Here is a 23,383-nt window from a genome sequence, read left to right on the forward strand (position 1 = left end):
TGGAATGCCAGCTCTTAGTATTGAAGGGTGAATTGTCAACTGACAAATTTGATGAGAAAAGTTGCAAAGTAAATGACTTCCCAAGAGACACATCACAGGTATTGCTATGATTCTATAGGGGAGGAAGATAATTCCCCTACCTTCTAGGTTCTTCTGGCTGGGGTAACAATTAAACTGACCTGAAACAGGATAACCGGAGAAAATCAAACAGAGTTTAATAACATGTATACATGGGAGAAACCCAGGAAAACTGAGTAACTTGCCAGAATGGCCAAATCCTCTCACCTTAAATACCATCTTCAGCTAAAGACAAAGGAGCATGTTGGGTGGAGTGTTTTGGGATTTCAAAGAGGAGAAAGACAATTCACAGGGAAATGGAACAGCAAATGTTTGGTAGCTAGAACTTTGATGAGTGGGCTTAGCAAGGATCCTCCCAGTCTACAAATTCCCAGAGTTATCTATGGTGATGGCCTGTCCTGGGGACAGGCATTCTATCTTAAATTCTTTTAGGCAATTAGGGGAAGGTCAAAGTTCCCTTCAGAGTCTCTTGTCCTTAAAAATAATCGAACCAAAGAAACACATTTTGGGGTGGTCAATTCTGATCCTCCACAATTCCAAACAATAATCTATTCATCCGTTTCTGTTTTGCCTAATAATCAGCTGCAAAACCTTATTGCCACCATGTTTTTGATTGTCCCTTCCTGCTCTCCATCCATGTGGTCACTGTTTAAGCCCTGTGCCCACTGTAGCAGATGCACTTCTGCTCCCTTTGCATCCAGTTACATCCCATATCTGGGCATCATTTGAACTTTGATCAATATAACATTTCTAAAGCACATCATGCTGCTTTCCTGGGTAATGTCTACAATGGCTGCTCCTATGTCTATATCCCATGGCCTTAAATTCAAGAGATTTCCCAGTCTCGTCCCAGTCTACTTTTCTAGAAAATTTTGCCATTATACTCTTTGTAGCTTAAACTCTGGTTCTGCTTTAAAATTTACACGCACAATTCTGAAATTATCATTTTGTATTCCATGGTGTCTAGAACAGTGCCTGGTATAGGAAAAGCACCAATAAATGCTTGTTGAAGAAAACTGTCTATGACTATGTCCAGTGATTGTTAAAAATTGAATATCTATTCTTATTTTACCTTTTCATACATTAAACCAGAATAGAAAAATGCAACATTAAGTTATAATGATGTAGCAAATCTCAGTCAGTGGCCTCAAACCTCTTCAGAACTTTACTTTATTAACATGCAATAAGTAAACATTCAGTAAATCAGGATACTTAAAAGAATTTGGTAAATATTCCTAAGTCCAAGATTTAAACTGTGAATTAATGACTGGAATTCTGAGAGAAGTGGCTTCCTAAATTGTAGATGCCACATTTCTCGTTTTCTCCAGCTCAGTCAGCTTATAGCTGATCAGCACAATTAATAGCTACTATTTTTGTAAAGTACATGAAAAGCAATATTTTGTCTAGCTCTGTTGGTGGCAGAAAGCTAGGGAAACACTCTACTTGGCATTATCCTGACACCAGTCGATGAAGCCATCAGGCAAATGAAACTTCTTGTGTGATAAGCAGCACAGTAATTGAAAACTGTCATGTTTTTTTTCCTCAGGAAAACCTGAAACTTTCATTTCAACATTTTTCATATAACCAGGAAGACATGAATATTTATAAAACAAGAAAAAGGGCACAATCAAGGTGTCATTTTTCTCAATGAATTATACACAATGAAGAAAGATAGTAAAACAGTAATTCGAATTAAAAGCTGAGTTGCTGCAGTAGCATTAATTGTATAAGAATTTATTCAGTTCTGTAGGCAAATGTGTGTGCCACGTCAGAGAGAAACGCATCCTGGGTCACAACTCAACAGGTGGGTGCTTTCTTTTCATTAGAATCAAGCAGTAAACCTGTTAGAGATGATGGTTGCACGATCCAAGCCTGAGGTCTGGACCAATGGGCTGGAATCCTCAATCAGTTGGGGATAATCTTGCACTACGAAATAGGATCCATTTCACCCCAAAGGAGTCAAAAGCAGAATTCAAGATTGAGAAGGTAAACTGAGCACACAAGTTTAACTTCGCCTTCTCCAAAAATCACACTGGATAACAAAAAAAAAGTTATTGGGAAAAGAATAAATACAAAACTGTGTCAAAAATCAGAGAAGTTATCACTGGAAGACCAAAAAGAGATGTTAAAGAATTTCTAGATGATGTAAATCAGATGGTGCCCGATTAGTGAAAAGCCAATCAGGGACTGAGTCATATTTAAGAAAACATAAATGAAAGAGAAGAACCAAAATGAGCAAAATAACAATTGACTCTGGAGATCACAAGAAATTCTGTGAAGAATAAATGGAATTTTAAATGATTCTGATTAGTATCCTCAGAGAAATTACGGAGGGTATTAAATTCACAAAATATAACACTATTCTGTAGAATTAGAAAAATTAATATCAAAATTTTGACATCAATAAATAATATGATAGATTGAAAGTAAATTTAGATCAAATTAGCAATCTGATAGATAAAGTCAAAACAATTTTTACATTGTGGATAGACTATATGAGAAAATAGAGACTTGGAAGACAGATCCAGAATAATCTTATTCATATGCTAGGCTAAAATCCTCTATCCAACTTGTTTCTACTTTCTAACAGGAAAAATCCTCAAGATTAAATTTTTTACTTTTGGTTTTTTAGTCTCTAAGAGTTTTTCTTATTGGGCCAGAGAGGTGGTCTTTTTGCATTCATTTATTTAATTTCTTCATTTTGGTCAGATGATATTCCATGGATATTTATAAGTATACCCTATTTTGCGGATACAAAATTAGCTAATAGGTAGGTAGATAGAAAGATAATAATAAAGTTTGTGCTGTTTTATTCAAGTCATTTTTCAATTCTGAGAGTGGGGAGTGTGTTAGCGTAAGCTAGGCTACACTGAGGTAACAATATCTCAACATTTCATTTCTTGTTCACGCCACATGTCTAATATGTGCTGTGTATGGAAGGAGTGTGTTTCAACTCCACACAGCCACTCAAGACCCAGACTGAGAGGCCCACCTTATTGCCGCTCCGTCTGGAACACACGGCTTTCCCAGTTGCTGGGATGGGGAAGACATTGCTAAAGGATGACGTGCCAGCTCTTCCACGTCTGCACCTGGGAATGATGTCCAACACATCTGCCCTCTGCTACTAGTTATGTGGCTCCACTTAACTGCAAGAGTTCTATGGAACGTTAAGGAGCAGAAGGCATCTTTGGTGAGCTCCACTGTTCATACCATGATGTGTTGAAGGCTTATGCTATGACTGGAGCATAACATAGCTAAGAGAGCAGGTTCTGAAGTCTGACTGGCTCGATCAAAATCCTTCCATCATCACTTACGTTATCATCTCTGTGTCCTATGTACAAAATGGGAATAAGAAAGATAGCTACCTCATGGGATTGTCAGGAGGTTAAAATAAGTTAAGTCAAATATAGTATTTAAAATAGCATTTAGTAAGTATTTGATAAATATTAATGATTAGCATAATTATGATCCTTCTTGTGTATATGAAGGTTTAGGCTTTCTATGTTGTTATATTATGTTAATTACCTAAAACTTTATGACTATCATATTCTTGGTGTGGATGATCAAAATAGAAATTTTAAATAAATCTCTTATTTATCTGTTGAACTCAGGAAGGGGAAAGCCAGATGTGTCCATTTCCTTAATGGATTAAGGAATGTCCTCAGAAGTAACTTTTCCTAACAGTAGAGGGAGCCGGGCATGATGAACTTGACACCATAACTAATGTCCTGGAGGAGGGAGGGGAATTCTGAATAACTGTAAGACAATTAGCATCAGCTTTGCCTCTTGTTAATCTCCCCAAGATTCATGTACCAGGCCTATGAATAAAGGGAATTTTATCTTGACTATGAAAGTACCAGTTTGCTAAGCATTCAACATCGTATGTAGCACAATGCTAACAACTATTTCCTGTGCAACACACACAAAATGGGGCTTCGGTTCACAAAATAATGTAACCCAGCTCTCATCCCTTAAGGGCTCTCTAGCTCCAGAGGAATCATTTCCAATGGGATACCATTGAGCGATTAGGGATGTTTGGGGGCCAATGGAAGAGTTTTATGGTTTCTATCTCTTTGGTAAATTGGTTCTTTCACTATTCTTCCTTTGGATGTGATTTTGTACTGAAAACAATAAAATAGAGGTTAGCATTTAACATCTGTTGGGTGCCAAGCACCTGGCTTGACATGTTTCATATGTTGAATCATTTTCAGATATTTAAATTCTACTCTATAAGATAATTATTATTTTCATTTTAAGCATGAGAACACTGAGGCTTGGTTTTCTCTTATTATTACTTTTTGTTGAGGAAGATTGTCACTGAGCTAACATCCGTTGCCAATCTTTCCCTTTTTGCTTGAGGAAGATTGTTGCTGAGCTAACATCTGTGCCAATCCTCTTCTGTTTTGTATGTGGGACCCCACCACAGCATGGCTTGATGAGTGGTGTGTAGGTCTGCGCCTGGGATCTGAACCTGCAAACCCCAGGCAGCTGCAGAGGAGCCTGCAAACAACCACTATGCCACCAGGCTGGCCCCATCATTATTACATTTTATATCTTGATTTGGAATGAGATCTGACATCAAGTCCACATCTTTCCCACTAGGCCACTTTGTCCCAGGGGTATTCAGATAGTATATATAGTAAAAATAATGTGCAATATATGAACAAAGTATTTCAGTGTTTTGACTCTGCTCATAGATGCATTCTTTTAATTATTTTAATTGCTCATAGGATTCATTTAGAGTCCCAGGCCTTTAAAATAATTTTCCAATCATCTATATAGGAAAACAGTACGGTAGTTGGATTGTCTTCGTGAATTTAGGGAACATTCTCCTTGGAGCCATATCTACATTTGATCTATTCAGATCTCCTCGGTTACATACCAAAGGCAGTCTTCCCTTGGTTCCTTATTTTGGGCGTTTTTCTTTGAGATATGTTTCACCTTTGTTGACAGTAAACCCAACACTCCAACGTTACCGTACTGTTTATTTTACTTTGTTTGCTAATATACTGTCACTGCTAGGAAGACTTCACAACTTTAAATATGCAGGTAACATCTGGTTTAGTTTTAATAACATTTCATGCTGCAAATGCTACTATGATTTTTTTTGTGTGTTTCAACAAAAAAATTTCGTATTGTTATTCTAATGAAGGATGATTTCCACATTCCACTTCCTAAATGCCATGGCTTTCCCTTATTTTTGTTCCCTTTTATTTTTAAGTTTGGAAAGATGCTTGAACATCTGTTGCAAGGACATTCCATACTGCTATTTCGTTTTGTCACAACTTTACTCCGTAGCTTTCTGTGGCCTTCCTACTTGATCTTACGCATTAAGACAATTTTGTGACGTGTTATGGTATATGATTCATTCTCATCCAGGAAATCAAGGTCACGTATTATCAAAATCACGTATTTTGATAAAGGTCATGCTGGAAAAACTTTTGATCATTTACGTACACTAAAAGTTTTCAGCAGGAAGAGATAAAAAAAAAATGGCACCTTGTGATGTTTGTTGGAGCAGGGCTGAGGGCAGAGTTGGCACCCACATTTGCAACCCATAGGCCAGACGTTTCCTTTCACAGGTAATGATGCTAAGATCCATGGAAATATTCTTTACACACAGCCTCAAGTTTAAGGTAGTGACCTTATATTTAATATATTCTCAGAAAACTTTTCGTATCTGCTAGAGGCAAGGCCCTGTGAACAACTCAAAGATATATAAGCACAAACTTTTTTTCCTCTAGGAGTTTCATTTACTTGGGAAAAATAAAAATACACATGAAGAAGAAAAATAAAAACTAAAATCAAGATATGAGGGCTAATGAGTGAGATATTTGAGGGTACTACAGAAATTTAGAAAATGGAGAAAGCATGCATGACTAAGTACTCAGGAAGAAATAAAGAAAAGTTATAATTGGATTTGAGTTCTGGGTACTAAATTGATAGCTCATGAACGGAGGAGGATGTTGTAGGCAAAGAGAAGGGACTGATGAAAGGCTAGGGGCTGGGAAAATGGCAAGGTGCCGGAATGCGCAGTTTTCCATCCAGCGCACCTCAACTGCTGAAAGCCTGAGGCGGTTCTCAGGTGTGCCAAGGTACCGTCTATGTGCACCTGGGCTTGGCCTGATGCATCCAGGCCCTGCGTCCTTCAGTACATAGGAGTCTTGTGCATTTATCCTAAGTTGCCTGGAGTATACTGTCTTCTAGGTATGCTGTGATTAGAATAATATTTTGAAACAATGTTTCAGGTCACAGCTTCTAGATCATTCTAACTAGGTTAAAGGTTCAAGAAAAACAGTAATTAGAGAGATATCAAAGATAGATTCTGTCCTCACTGCTCATCACATATATATTATGTATACATTTGTATACATATGTATACATGTGTACGTATATACATATATATGTGCGTATATACATATATATGTGTATATATATGTATACATATATATATACATTTCATCCTCAAAGTAAGCTTATGTGGTGGGAGGACACAAAATATTTTTCTCCATTAACAGCCATGAAACTATGTTGATCAGGGTTAAGCTGCCAGTAAGTGGCAGAATCTAGGACAAATTTCCCTAATACTTCTTGGAAAGAAAGGAGATGCAACAAAAACAACAATGAAAAAGCTTTGTGGTAAAGATAGACTTTCTCAAAAGCCCATTTCTCGAACTTTCCAGCCAGGAACCTAGTAACTCCAAATCTCTGAAGTAAGATCGACAAATATCAAGCATGGCCTTGGTACCAATAAGGAAATTAAGGGCTCAGTTATAAAAAAAGTTTATCTTTTATTTCTCTTTTTCTGTCTCTCTTTCTCACTATCTAAAATATATACCAGCTATTTTAACAAACTCCTCTTGTTAATCTTCATTTCTCTCTTTTAAAAAAATGCATAGGATTCAAAACCTTTTTTAAACCTTTCCCCTACGCATTTTGATTTTCAGAAATACCATGAATTCCAGACATATTTATTAGAATGTGTTCTACTTCATTTCTCCAACCATATTATACGTATACTTTTTAAAACCTATGTCAGAAATTACAACAAACTCCTTTGATTCTGAAATATTTTGAGTGCTGAACATTTTATGTTCCTGTGGAAATTGATTACATTTCATCTTTTAGAGACTGTTTTTTCAAAGAGTTTTAGATTCACAGGAAAATTGAGACAATAGTACGGAGAGGTTTCAGACGACCTGTGCCCAGTTTCTTCTATTGTTAACATCTTGCATTAGTTTGGTGTGTTTGTTATAATTAATAAGCCAATATTGATACATGATTATTAACTAAAATCTCTACTTTTTTCATCTTTCCTTAGTTTTTACCTAATTTCTCTTTTGCTATTCCGCATCCAACATGTCACATTACATTTCCTTGTCCTGTTTCCTTAGGCTTCTCTAAACTGTGACAGTGTTTCAGACTTCCCTTGTTTCTTGTAACCTTGAAAGTTTTGAGAAATACTGAACAGGTATTTTGTAGCATGTCCCTCTGTTGGGATTTTTCTGATGCTTTTCTCATGATTAGATGGGGTTATGGTTTATTGTGAACAGGACCACAGAGGTGAGTGCCATTTTGATCACATCATATCAAGCGTACATTCTCTCAATATGACTTATGGATATTGATGTTAACCTTGCTCCCCTAGCTTGAGAGGGTGTTTGTTAGATTTCTCCTTTGTAAAGTCACTCTTTTGTTTCCCTTTTCACACTGTACTCTTTGGAAGGATGTCACTATGCACAGTCCACTCCGAAGAAATGGGGAGTTATGCTTCATCTCCTAGAGAGTGTGATATCTACATAAATTATTTGTAATCTTTTGGGAATGAGAAATGTGTCTCTTTTCTTCCATTTATTCACCTAATCATTCACATCAATATAGACTCATGGATATATAGTTTTTACTTGAGGTGATAGCCCATACTATTTTTAGATTTTTGTTGTTCAGATTGCCCTTGCTTTTCCAAGGGGAACTCTAATTTGGCTGCTGTGTACTTTTGAAAAATCCCCGTCATTGTGGATTTTTATTCTTTTTGAACACTTCCTTACATTCTGACACTAAAAAATACTCCAGCCTTACGTTGCACATTCCCCTCTTCAGTGCCAGAATCAGCCATTTAGCCAATGAGACTTGATTCCTTTTATTGAGCAATGGTTTTAAAAACCGAGATCTGGGCATTAAGTACACCGGGGTGTCATTGCAACTAGGAGGTCACAGCTGACAGAGCAAGGAAATATATGTGTGCATACTAACTTGTGTGTATGTTGATGTCTATAAAACTTCTATTCATAACTTTGTATCCATATTAATCTAGACAAAAGTTCATACCTATGTTTGTAACTCTATTTTATTACCGAATTGATCAGTCCAGCCTGCTCCCCTTGCTTCTCTGTAGAATCCTGACTTTTTTCACTTAGCAGCATACATTACGGTTGAGCCATGTCTTTTTGTGTCTTGACAGCTCATTTCTTTTTATTGTTGCACATTTTTTCACTATGTGGAAGTACAAGAGTTTGTCTTTCTAGTCAGCAGTTGAAGTGTATCTTGGTTCTTTCTAGTATTTCACAATTATGAATAAAACTGTTATAAATATTCATGTATAGATCTTTGTGTGTGCATATTTTTTTCAGATCAGCTGAGTACATACCAAGGAGTACAGTTAGTGGGTCAGATGACAGTACTGTGTTTTGCTACGTAGGAAACTGTCAAACTGGCTTTCAAAGTTGTATCATTTTGCATTTCCACCAGAGTGAATGAGAGTTCCTGTGGCTCCTCATCCTTGTCAGCTGTTGGGAGTTAGGTTTTTGGATTTTAGTCATTCTAATAGATATGTAGTCATATCTCATTATTGCTTTAATTTGCAATTCTCTAATGACAAACTATATTGATAATCTTTTTTTATGGTCATTTGACATCTGTATATCTCCTTTGGTGAGGTGTCTGCTCATATCTTGTGCCTTTTTTTTTTAATGGGGTGGTTTGTTTTCTTATTGTTGAGTTTTAAGAGTGCTTTGTATATTTTGGACTTAAGTTTTCTATTAGATATGCGTTTCACAAATATTTTCTCCCTATCTGTAACTTGCTGTTTCATTCTCTTAATGGAAAACTTCTCTGAGTTAAAGTATTGAATTTTAGTAAAACCTAATTTATTGATTTTTAAAAAAAATTCATATATCCTACTTTTGGTCTTTAGCCTAAAACTCATTACCAAACCCAATGTCAGCTAGATTTTATCCTATGTTTTTTCCTAGAAGTTTAACATTTTGTGTTTTGCATTTACACCTGTAATATATTTTAAGTTAATTATCATGGAAGATATAACGTTTGCGTCAAGGTTAATGCTTTGTTTGTTTTTTTCATATGAACATCCAACTATTCCAGCAGTAGATAGTTGATAAAAACACTGTTCTTTCTTTGTTAAACTGCTTTTGCTCGTTTGTCAAAGGTTAGTTGGCTGTATTTGTGTTTCTGGGCTCTGTATCTAATTTCACTCGTCTATGCATCTAGCCTTCTGCCACTACCACACCATTCCAGCTACTGTAACTTCAGAGCAAGTCTTGAAATCAGGGAGTGTATTCCTCCAACTTTATTATCTTCTTCGGTACTGTGTTGGGAATTCTAGGTCTTTTGCCTTTCTTAATAAACTTTAGAATAAACTTCAGAATAAACTTCTAAAATTTGGTTTAGGCCCAAACTTCAGGTAGGTCAATACCAAAAAAATAGCTTACAGGAATATTGGTTGAAGTTGCTTTGTAGATCAACTTGGGAAGAACTGACATGTTAATATTACAAAGTCTTCCAATCCATGAACACATATTATCTCTCATTTATTTTGATTTTCTTTGATTTTTCTGTCATTATTTTGTAGTTTTTTGAATGTAGACTCTATACCTGTTTTGTGATATTTGTATCCATATATTTCATTGTTTTGTGCTCTTTTAAATGATATTGATATATTTTCATCAATTTCTAATTCCAGTTTTCACTGTAGTTGTAGGAGAAAGCAATAGACTTTTGTATATTAATTGTGTGTCTTATGATTTTGCTACAGTTACTTATTATTTCCAAGCATTTTTTTGGCTGATTCTTTGGAATTTTCTACATAGCCAATCATGTCATCTGCAAACAAAGATTTTTTTCGCTTTCTTTCTTGTCTACATAATTTTTAATTTCTTTTCTTGTAGCTAGGACATTTAGCACAATGTTGAAAAAGAATGGTGAAGGAAGTCATCCATGCCTTGTTCCTGATCTTAGGAAGAAAGCATCCAGTTTCTCACTATTGTCTATGCTAGCCGTAGGTGTTTTATAGATGTTCGTTATCAAGTTGAGAAAGTTCCCTTGTAGTCCTACCTTACTGAGGGTTTTCATCGTGAATGGATGTGATCCTTTTTTTTCTTTGATATCTTGTTAAATCACATGATCTTAGACTTTTGATATGGTGGATTATATCAACTTATTTTTTTAATATTGAACCAGTTTTGCATGCCTAGAATAAATTTCACTTGGACATGGTATATATAGTTATTTTTAAATACTGTTAGATTCTGTCTTCTGTTTGCTTTATGCTTGAATTGTCTTCTTTCTCTACTTTTCTAAAATGAAAGTTTAAGATATTGACTGTAAATCTTTCTTTTTTCCCTAATGTATGAATTTAATTGCTAAACACTGCTTTTGCTACATCCCACAAATTTTGATAAGTTGCATTGTCATTTACATTTGGCTCAAAATTTTATTTTAAATTCTCTTAAGATCTCTTTCTTGTCTTGTGTTATTTAGAAACATCCTGTTTCATTTGGGGGTTTCACAGTTATCTTTCTGTTATTGATTTCTAGTTTAATTTCCTTGTGGTCTGTGAGCACACTTTGCTGATATTTTATCCTTGCAAAAATTTTAAAAATTTTATTAAGGTGTATTTTCCCACCTAGAATGTGGTCTATCCTGGTAAATGTGCTATGTGCACCTGGAAAAAAATGTGTATTCTTCTGTCATTGGATATAGTGTTCCATAAATATCAATTCGACCATGTTGATTGATATTGCCATTCAGGTCAACTATATCCTTAGTGATTTTCTGCCACTTGAACTATAAATTTCTGAAAGATGAGTGTTGAAGTTTCCAGCTAATCTGTTTAAGAGTTAGTCTGTGGTTAGTGTTTCCTGTAGCTGTAGGCACTAGAGACTTCAGATTCTCCTAGCATCCTTATTTTTGTCTCCCCTGTTATCTTTGGACTTCCCTGAGAGCTCTCCTTAAATAGAGTTTGAACTTCACAGCTCTTTGTCTATAATCCACTGTTATTACTCTAGAGCCTTGTTGTGGTGATGGTTATGTGTAGGGGGAGGAAGTGTTCTATAACTTTATGATTTAAACTCCATCTTTTAGTGGACTTGTATCCCTGGGCTGTGATGTTTTCCAATATGTCTTTCTCCCTTCCCCTATTAGGTGCCTCTGAAGGCTAGAGGGGACCAGAGTAGGGTAAATGCCCTTCATCCAGGTGTCTGTGAAGGGTTTTCTCTTGCAGAGTACACCTTTGTTATGGCGAATCCTCTGAGCTTATTTCACACTGATTACTCTTCCCGTATCCATATCAGATCCAGGAGGAAATCTTCTCCAGATCTTCATTGTGAGAACATGGGGGAGGTTCTTGGACGTAAAGCTCACAAGCCCCTCCTAAGACTACAGTCCCCAGAAGCTTCTCACTCTTACATTAGCTTACACTCAGCAACCAGCAATTCATTAAAACTAACATTCAAGCATTCCTACCAGTTTATGGCTCCAGCTCGGTCTGCTCTAGGTAAGTGGATCTCAGCTGTGTCTCTCTGCATGAAACCATCTCTCTAGATTTCAGGGTAGTGTTTTGCCCTGCAGCCTCAGTTCTCCGATGGGTCTAAGAAAGTCATTGGTTTTCAGTTTGCTCAGCTTTTTTCCTTTAAGGATGGGAGTGGTGACTTCCAAGCTCCTCACAAAGCAGAGCTGAGACTGGAAGTCTTCAGTCAAAGATGTTTTTAATGATCCTTTCTCCCAGACTTAATCACGAAGTCAGAAAAAAAATAGGCTAAGTAATCAAAATAATGCTCCAGGAATTCAGCTGAGGTGCCACAAAGATATGACAGAAGCATACAGGAAGAATATTCTCCAAGAGCCAGCAGGGTTTGCCCACCGTCATTTGAGACACCTCATAGTTGTCAGTTCCACCTAGCATGTACACCATCTCCATAAATCCTCTCTTCAGTCTTTTTTCTTGCTTTTAATCTAGTCTCATTAGAGATCTTTTACAGTGACTGAAATTTATTACCTGGTATCAAGTACCTGAGGCAGATTTGGATCGTGACTGCTCCCTTTTCTAAGATTAGTATGCATCATCATCTATGCTTTGAATAGGTACAAAACCCAAACTTTACATTAGAGAAAAAAGGGTATAATGTTTTGGATGACATATGAGTTACTTTGAGGTTTCAGTAAGGGTGAGTTATGTGTTAATTACTTGCCTACCATCCAGAAAAACAGATCCTTATTAGAAAGTCCAGATCGCCTCTCATGCATGCTCTTGGCATAAGACAGTAAAATGAAGCTTTGGTTCAATTACTCTTCTGTTTTATTGGATTAGGGCTGTCACTGTCTTAAATGGCTTCTCTTCTTATAATTGTCACCTAGACACTGCAGAGATTCTTAAGCCCATCTTCACTCTCAGGAAAGGAGCCCTCTTCTGATCCCTTCCTCTTCAAGCTCCCATCACCTACATGAAGAAGGGAAACTATCTCCTGCTGCATCCATTTATCCTCTCCAGTTTCTAGTTCTCAAACAAATTTGAGCCAGAGGATGGAAGTTCTCTGAAACACTTCGATGTTTCAGGTGCAAGCAGAGGGCCTGATGGCAGTCTTTGTAGAAGGCATGTTTTGAGAATTGGGAATTCATCTTCCTTACGTTAGGGTGCTTGTTTCAAGAGCAAGGTCATTGTTCTTGAGTAAAAAATCAATCACCCAATCACTATGAATGGAATAATTTATGATAGAGACAAAGCTAGCATCAGAGGTTAAGGCACTTCAGTCACACAAGTATAGATTCCTGCCAGGCTGTCAACCTCTGATTGTGTCAGTCCCAGCACATGCTATATATTGAACTGTTTACCCTCTCATTTATTTCTAATCTATAATTATGTTGCCAGGAGCAATTTCTTCCCAGCAATAAATTTCTATGGTGAAACAGACTACACCATTCATAAAGCTTCTCCTCTTGTCTGACTCCATGAACCATGTACTTAACCTGCAAGGGATGTGGAGTATGCATTTAATTATGACTAGCCTGGTGTACATCACTAATTAAGGACCAGGATGAGTCCTCATTTGGTCACAAGAAAATCTCCAGACTGGAGATTTTATAATACAAGATGGATTTCACTAAGGCAGAGGCCTCCTCTTGATTCAATGGCAAAAAAAAAACAAAAAAACAAAAAAACAAAAACGAAAGAGAAAACCTTGGTTATTTCATGCAACCCAAATTCTAGATATTTTTATGTCTTTTCGTGTAAATTAATCTGACAACACAACAATATTCTAAGGTATGTATTATTATCCCCATTTTACAGATGTAAAGAATAACGAATGAGACAAAAGAAAGTTGTAAGTATATAAATGATAAGACATATCAGCAAGCTCGCTATAATAGATACGTATAGGATGTTGTGGAGAAAACACTTAGAGAATACCTTTTATTTCAAGCCCATGTAGAGCATTTAAAAATATTGCATTGTAGGGAACAAAATAATTTGCACACATGTCCCCCATCTTTATTCTCAGCGATACATTTCTTCCTATTTCACAAGAGCAGAGCAGCCGTAAGAACATCGCCACGTTCCCACCTCCACTTCTACACACCCACAGGGGTCTGCGCTCACACACTCAGGTTTCATGCTGTTGTTATCAATGATCTTTATACAATCTTCCCAAAGGCCAACCTCTCCTCTTCACATTAGGTGCCATTCCTTGCAGATGTTGTCTTTTCTCCTGCCCCATGTTTCTTTCTTCTCTGCTCTATTTCCCATCAGCGTACATGCATGCTATTCTACACTTTCTTGGGCACCTATCTCTTTCGGTCCTGCCCCACCTGTCTCTTCTGCTTTAGAATAAAACTCTTAGAAAGTGATGTCTGTCTTTCTCATCTTAAGTTCTTCTCCTCCCCTTCTCTCTAAAATCTCCAGATGGACTTTCATATCCACGTCTCCTCTAAAACTCTTCTCATCCAGGTTATTGATAACTTCCACTTTGTTACACTATAACCCGTTTTCTCAGTCTTCATCTTACTCGAATTATCGGCAGCAATTGATACAGCTGATCACTTCGTTTGCTTTCAAATGCTTTCTTCATTTGGCTTCCAGACCTTCACCTCCCTTCCCAAACTCCTCAGCTTGCCTTCTGGCTTGCTGGCCACTCCTTTCCAATCTCCTTTGTGGCTTCCTCCTCTTCTCTCTGACTTTTAAATGTTGGCATGATCCTTGGTTGCAACTTGAGATTTTTCTCTTCTCTACATATTCTTTCTAAGGTGATTTCATCTACTATTGTGGCTTTAAATATTATCTTTATAGTGAAGTTCCAATTTTACGTCGGCATCCTCTGAACTTGTAATTCAGTACATCCAAAACCTACAATATACCTGCTCAGATGCCTAATACATATCTCAAATTAAGTAGATGGACAACTGGAATTCTGATCTTCTCTCAAAGCTTTCTCTCTTTTATCCTTCACCGTCTCCCATACTGGCAACTCCATCCTTTTACTTGCTCAGGAAAACATAACTTTAGGCTCATCCTTAATCCTTTATCTCAAAATTTAAATCCAGTCTAGTAGTAAATCCTGTAAGCCCTTCCTTCAACATATAAATTCTAAATATTTTCATCAATCAGCCCTTCTGAGTGACCCCTTTATAGTGAGGACCCTGGCCAATTCAACACATACATTTATACAATAAAATCCACAATTCTGAATATTTCAGGGCTCATGGAGAAAAAAATGTAAATTTTGAAAGTATTTAGAATTTACTAAACAGGTCCACATTTTTATTTTTCTTATATAGGTACATTTCATATATTAAACTTATCAATAGCTATACAATCATCTGTAAGAGATAATTACTGTTACATATTTTCCTCCAACATTCTACAGTCAGCAGTGTTGCCTCTGTGCCTTTTGTTGTTATTGCCTGGAGTTTGGCCTGGTGTTTTATGGATATACTTTACATCATATCTAAAAAAATAATGTAAGTCATAAGACACACCACTATTTTTCTCCTTCTAAAAAAAGTTTTTTTTTAATAAAATGTGCTGCCAATTAATCTACAACAGCATCTTTGACAATCCTTCTATGTTACTTTTAGATTTGAAATTTTGTTTCACATTTTCAGGGAATTAACAATTTCATTTTTTTAAAGGGTTTTTTTTTTTTTCCTTTTGCTGGGAAAGATTCACCCTGAGCTAATGTGTATTGCCAAACTTCTTTTTTTTTCATCCCCAAAGTCCCGGAGTGTGGTTATATATTCTAATTGTAAGTCCTTCTAGTTCTTCTATGTGAGCTTTCGCCACACCATGGCTACTGATAGACTAGTGGTGTGATTCTGTTCTGGGAACTGAACCCGGGCTGCCAAAGTGGAGCATGCTGAACTCCATCAGGCTGGCTCCAGAACTGACAATTTCTCAGGCTTCAGTTGCACATTTATCTTGCAACAGTCATCACCTCTGCATGCATCTCAGTAACAAAAAGTAATACAATGCCATAAAAAAGTCTTAATGTTAATAATAGAAAAAAGTGATGCAGTTTCTACTAGCAAGTAACTTCCTTTCTTATGTTCTGTAAAGCTCTTTTTTGCTGCTTTGGAACAGGAAGTATGAGATTGTTGTCAGCCTTCCAATGACAAATATTGGCTTTAACAATATCTCATTTATAACTTAATGCTGTATTTCTGTACCTTTCTGAGTACAACAAATTGTCATGTTGACTGAAAATCATATCAGCCCTTCTAGAAGAAATTTCAAACAACAATTTAACTCCACACATGTATCATGCACATAGCTAAACTTATATGATGATAGCATGAACAATAGCATTTAAGCTGAGCATAAGCCAGCAGTGACAACTACATCATGGCTACTTGCTGCCTGAAAACAATTATGAGACTCATTTGAATTTCAGAAATGTTGATATATGAAAAACATTTTAATCTTAGACTCCATGAAACATGGTACTTTTTTTTCTGCATTTCTTTCTTTTTTATTTTTTATCAACAATAAATTTTATTGTTGTTTCATCACCATTCATTCCAAAATCTTTTGTAGCATTCATAATTTTTATCTTGTCATCGGAGTCATTGACTTACTGATGCTTTTAATTTTGTTCTCTATGTGGCAAAATGTATGTGGTATTGCGTGCATGAAGAATATATTTATTGTTCCCCTATGCTTAGATGATAGGCTTTTATGAATATATAATTCTGGATGTTTAAATTTCACTGCAGTTTATCTTGGTTTTTGGGTTTTTTTTTTTTTAAATATACTGTCTGGCATTCTGAGTAGGATGACTGTATTTTGTTATATTCTTTGAGTAAACATTTCCACAGATTTTAAAGAAATTGCAATGAAGTATAGAAGACTCTTGTACAAAAAGTAGTTCAATATCATTTTAAGAAATTTAGGTTGATTTACAGAGTTGATTTTTAAAGGTTCAAATGATTTTCACATCCTGGTGATAATGGCAGCAAAGACAGAAATCACGTATTGCTGTGTTAATGTATGTTTGTGTATTCATCATGAAAGTTTTTTTTTTCCTCCAAAAAGCCCCAGTACATAGTTGTATATCCTAGTCATAAATCTTTCTGGTTTTTCTATGTGGGACGCTTGCCACAGTGTGGCTTGATGAGCGGTGTGTAGGTCTATGCCTGGGGTCTGAACTGGTGAACCCCAGGCCACTAGAGTGGATCACATAAACTTAACCAGTATGCCACTGGGCCAGCCCCCCAGATCATGAAATTTTTACAGTTATTCTAAATGCGTGCATATAAAATATATGTAAGTTTCTACAATGATAACTTGTATTTGGATAGGTACAAGTTTGAAGATCATTTGGATGCAATTATGAATTATATATGTACCATAGTTAATTCTAAAAAGGTTTTTGCTCCAAAGTTTTCTTAATTAAAGTATGAGCTTTCTCTGTACGGTAATACTGTGCTCCACCAAATTTTGTGTTTATGTCATCAAAACAGAAAACAGTCATCTTACCTTTACTGCAGGACTTTTTAACCTTCGTTTGCAATAATTCAAACCACAATATCAGATGTTTCATATTTAACAAAATGAAATTTTAAACTTTCCTTTGGTGTAGTCTGCTGAATGAAAAATCAAACCATCAATAGAATTAGCTGATTTTTTTATTTGAAGCAAATGATGACAGAGCTGTAAAACTGGCACCGTTGTCACCAAGTTCCCATTCTGTTAAGAGAAGCAACTTCCAGGAACTACCCCTGTTTGTTGGCATCTTAGTAATAACTCACCCCTTAGGAAATCTCCTTTGCACTCTTTAATCAAAGCAAAACTGGAGATAATCTGTTTGAACTGTGGTCTATTAACCCTTGGCGTGGGGGTAGGAGAGACAAGAGGAGGGGGTGCCTCAGGAAGCTATTAGTCTGCCCAATTCTTCCCTAGTAATGCTGGAGGGCATCCCTACCTTCAGTTGGTTCTAGTAGGAATTCAGGAAATATTTTACCATTAGAAATCTTAGTGGCTATTGGCATGAGCTCTATATCTTTTAACATTTTAAGGAAATATTTCTCTTCCTGGCCCAATAAGCATTTTTTCTCTTCATATGGACATTGAATTTCTTCAAAATTTTGTCAGATTAGGTAGGATACAGTATTCTTTCCTGGTTCTTGAGTTAGGTAGCTTGTAAAAAATGGCTTCCATTATTCCCCTTCCTGTGTGGAGCCCTCTTTCATTATAACTTTGTAGAGCATGAGGGAGGAAGTCTGGACCAGTCTAGAGCCTGGAAATCCCCACACATGCAAGAAAGTCCCACCAAGTTCAGGAGGGCTGTCTGCCCTATCGACCGTGGACCATGGATTCCTGAGAAATCTTAAACAATGAAGTTTTGGAGTGGCTTATTACACAGTAAAAGGTAAATAATTACAGAATAGTTGACCATATCTTGCTATAGGTGCATACACATATGTGGGTAGATGTTTGTTGAACAGAAAATTATCTAAAATTATCTAAAAATGTACACAGCAAATTGATGTCAGCAGTTACCCCAGGATAACATATGGATGTTTAAATTTGTATGTAGTCAAGTCTGTTAGTGATTTATTTTTTAATGTAATGCTTATTTCTTTCTGATACCAGGATTATATAAATAACTTTAGCTTCTTTAACCCTTAACTGTGATAAATTATATTAATGGAATAACCAATGTTAAACCATATGTGCATTCCCTGAATAACGATATTTGTCAGTATTCTTTTAAAATATTGCTGGATAATGTTTGATATTTTATTATTTATGATTAAGGGTCTGGACATTGCAGGACATTGGTCTGGAGTTTTCTTATTTTATCCTGTCTTTATCCCATTTTGGATTTTAGTGTTCTTTAGAAAGGAACTGGGAAATGTTAGGGCTTCCTCTATTTCGTCTCTGCTTACTCATCCTCCCTCAGGGAATTTATAGTTCTCTTGTTGTTGTTTCTTGTTTGTTTTTAAATGATTGTCATAAATTTATTTTATTCAACATTGCAAATGAGTAGTACTTATATTTATCTATAATTTTTACTCTATTTTTCTTTTATGATAGTCTGCCTTTAAATGTATAACTTCTTCCGTTCTATTTTGCTTAGACTAGTCTTGACTGTTCTCAGATTTATGAGGACAGATTGCAATTTTGAGTTCAGAGAGAAGGTTTGAGTGGGAAGGCCTGGAATTTGGGACAGGATAAGTGCCTTAAAGTCTTGATGAACATATGAAGGTGAATGACCCCAGGAGGAAGGATCAGAATATCTTATAATCTAAGCAGATGGTGTTGTGTAGGAGTAATATTCTGGGGTTGTTATTAACACCAACAGGAGCCATAACACAGTACTAAAATTATCAGTATATACTCATTAGAGAAATATATGTCAAGGACCTAATATATTTTAGTCTTTGTGATAGCACCAATGTAAAAATTCAAGATAAATAAGAAATAGTCTCATTCTTCAAGAAGCAATATTTTAATAAGGGAATTAAAAACTGCATTGGCATGAATTTGTATTTACTTCTACACATGTAAAACCCAGCATGGAATATGTATCAACCACATTTTAATCAGAGTTTGCACCTGCATTACATGGAGTCCCAGCAGTGTGTCTCTATTTAAATAACAAAAACTTAACTTAACGTTTGGCACTGATATTTGGGAATGCTCTATGAAGTTTTGATCCTTAAAAGTATACGACAAAAGTTGATGGAGTCAGCAGTAATCATAAAAGATTTGCTTATGCATCTTTTCTTTGGGATCCCCTCAGCAAAGGAAGATGTTCTCTCTTTTTTTTTTCCCTTGAGGAAGATTAACCCTGACCTAACTGCCGCCAATCCTCTTTTTGCTGAGGAAGCCTGGCCCTGAGCTAACATCCGTGCCCATCTTCCTTTACTTTATATGTAGGACCCCTACCACGGCATGGCTTGCCAAGTGGTGCCATGTCCACACCCAGGATCCGAACCAGCTAACCCCGGGTTGCCGAAATGGAATGTGCGCACTTAACTGCTGAGCCACTGGGCACCAGGAGGACGTTCTTATAGAGGGAAGATGCAGAGGCAGGATGCAAGGCTGCAAATTAGCAAGGTCTGTGCCTGGAGGATCAGATTCAGGGTGGAATGAGTGTCCTGAGCAGGATTAGAGGGTGACTCACAATCAAGGCCATGGTCTCTGCTAGTGCTGTGAGTTTTAGGCTGGGTATCACAACATCATCAATGGGGCATTATGCCTGGTCCAGGCCCTGACTCCACCATGCCTGGTCCCAGCTTCCACCCATGCATCACAAGAGCCATCCAGAGTTTGCTCCTCTGCAGCTCCTTGTGCCCACTACTTACCAGCAGAAGCTGCATTGCCAGCATCTCCATGTGAAGAGTGACTGCTCCACAGAGTATCGGCAGAGCTTGAACTTGGTAAATGCAAAATTGGAAGGGCCCACTGCTGCCTTAGCGGTAAAGAAAGGAAAGAAGAGCCACTAAGTAAGTTCGGAATAGAACTCATAGGGGAAAAGAGCCAGCATTTACTGCTCCAAATTGTCTGCCAGGTGTTTTGTATACATTATCTCATATAAACCGTATAACAATCTACTTTTTACAGATGAATAAAGTGCACCTCAGACAGGCCAAGGGTCATGTCAGCTAGTTACGAACATAACGCTGATTTGAACTAAAGTCTATCTACCTTCTAATCTTCCCCACACCTTATTTCACTCTGCCGGAAATGAGGGAGAATTTCCTTCGTTATGAGATTGCTTTCAAAATGAGCTGGCGTGGTTCAGCCAGGCTCCGGGCACCTGGAGACCTATGTGGTGGGAAGATTCTCTGTGAACCATTGGAAATTTTCCAAATGGCTCCCCAAGATTAAAGTGGTCGTCACTAAACTACTTCCTAAGCAAAATTATTTGGGTTCACTGACAGATTTTTACAGGCTTGAACCCAATATAAAAAGCAGCTTATTACCAGCTTCCAAAGGAAAAGAAAAATGAATTACTGGCGTATTTAACAGTCTATGAAACTCAATGTACACTGTACCCCCAGTGTCCTTCTAAGCAGAATCCATCAGGGCTATCCTTCTACATAATTTCCCATGCTCCTGTCACATGAACCTGTCAACCTGGCGAGGATGCATTGCGTCAGGAGTCTACACTGGGGTCAAAGAGGAGTAGTGAAGGGTCAGTTTTAAGGGGCGGTTAAGGAGTAGTTTGGCACAAGAACATCCAATGAGTGTGTTCTGACGATGGATAGTAAATAGCATGCCTCTTCAGATCTCTCTCTTGAGGAAATCCGGTTGTGAATAAGAGAGAAGGAGACAGACAGAGGGACAGAGGTGGCAGGAGAGAGAAAGGAAGAAAACCAGCAGATATTAGGGCAGGGTCAGAGAAAAATGGAGCTATGAATATAGTAAAATTATTAGAGAAATATAGGGACATTCTCCTAAGAGTATGCCAAAATGAACGACTAAGTCAACAAAGCTGCTGTTAAATTTTTAGAATTTAGTGCAATGCCAGCTATTGTGGACTGAGTTCTTTCTGTGTTCCTGGCACAGGGCTATGCTTTAGCGTACATTATCAAATTCTATTACAGTCGCTAGTTTTGCTGAGTGTCCTTGGAGCCACTCTGGTACCTGAAAATGATGAGCACCATTTCCTTTGACAGAAGGACTGACCTTGAAATTATTGAGACAGATCCCTGTGCTTGACTTCCTAGGGCATCCTCATAAGTCTCCATCATCTGAAGCAGAGAAGCGTATTTCCATTCCTAAAAGCTGAAAGGCCCTAACATTATGGAAACTAAAGGAAGAGTAAGCCAAAGCACATGATGTGGAATTGGTGGTTATCGCTGTTCCCTCCATGAGTAATGAATCACTTACATCCTCACTGTCTCAAGAAATCACCATCTGTTCTTCACTCTGTAACTGATGTAAGGGATGTTTCAAGAAATCTCCAATGGGAAACAATTCTGATGTTCACAAAAACTGGCTGGCAGATCAGTGGGTCAGCCAAGCAGATGGTACCAGGGAGATTCAGCATCCTGGGCAGCTGCTGTCCTAGCTGGGCAAGGTGGCCATTCCATCCAGCACACAAATCATACATCTGCCAGCACCACTCAAGCTCCCGATGACTTTGCATCAAATAGAGAGTTTATTCTGGAGACAGGATTCGGGAGGTTGGAAATAAATGTAGCAGAAGGCACAATATATCCTTCAACTTCAACAGTACACAGAGGGTGCAGATTCTTTAGTAAAACAAAATAAAGTTTCATTAACTAGCCAAGAATTCCAGATGACAAGTTTACACTTCTTTTTAGATGTTTGGATAAAATCGAAAGTTCAGGGGCTTTGTTACCACATGTAGAAATATTTCGTTTTCTCGGGAAATTTTAGTTCTTGGGGGCGAGATTGATGTCATATTCAATTCATCTCATTTCTTAACTCTGTGGAACAATTGAAGGACCTTTCCTGGTTCCCTGTGGGTCATTACTCAGGAATTTCAAAAACTCTATGCTGAAAACATTGTGTTATCTTCAGCGATTCTTAGATTAGTTTTGACCTCAGGCAAAATTGTGAAGTAAATAAAGCTGGGTTTGAAGCTGTTTAATGTTGGGCTTCTGCGGCCTCATCACTAACGTGTGTACGGCTCTCGGCATGTGGACATCATGGTTATTGCACGGCGTTGCTGTGGGCCCTTCCTCCCTCTCTCCCTTCCCCCATGAGCCTTTGTGAGTGCCTACTGCATGCCAGGCATTGTTCTTGGTTCTGACAATGAGGTTGCTGCAAAAACCAGATCAGTCCCTCCTCTTGGAGTGCTTGCATGCCAGGGTGAGAACACACATTGAATACATGATCTCACAATGGATGGATAATTCCAAATGGCAAAGTTCTCTGAAAGGAAGAGGTGTAGCTTGGAGAAAGCACAGAACCTTGGGAATTGTCCTCTGGCAACAGAGAGGGGGTCGGGAGAATGGTAGGCTGGAAGAACAGGGAACGTCTACCTGAGGAAGTGAGAGAGTTACACTTGAGCTGAAATCATGCAAGACAAATAGAAGAAAAACTAGGCAAAGCTTTGCAGGAAAGGGAATAACATCTACAGAGGTCCCCTGAGAAAAGAGGATGGTGCAAAAAGGTCCAAGGGCCTGAACTGTGAAGACTAACAGACTATAAACTCTTATTTCCTGCTTTATTCCTCTTCAGAATGTTACAAATATGATTTAGTTATATATTTCACTCCCAGTCTCCTCTTACATACTCTAGTTAAGATCTATGAGGGAATGGATTTCGTTGCTTCACGCATTTGTGTCTCCTAGTTTCTGGAACATTTCCTGACATATAATAGGTGCTTGTTATTATTTTTTGAGTGACTGACTGAATGAGTAAATAGTACAAGGGGATTCTGGGAGCTCCCAGTGCCCCAATGAGGCAGGATCTTGTCGGCTGTGTCACAGACTTGATACATTTAGAATGAGGGGACCCTGCTGAAGGATCCTAAGTCGAGGGGTAGGGGCCAGTCGTTCCTACAGTCATGTATTCACCATATTTACTGAACACTTT

The sequence above is a fragment of the Equus quagga genome, chromosome 2 (assembly GCF_021613505.1).
Source record: "Equus quagga isolate Etosha38 chromosome 2, UCLA_HA_Equagga_1.0, whole genome shotgun sequence".
NCBI lineage: Eukaryota > Metazoa > Chordata > Mammalia > Perissodactyla > Equidae > Equus > Equus quagga.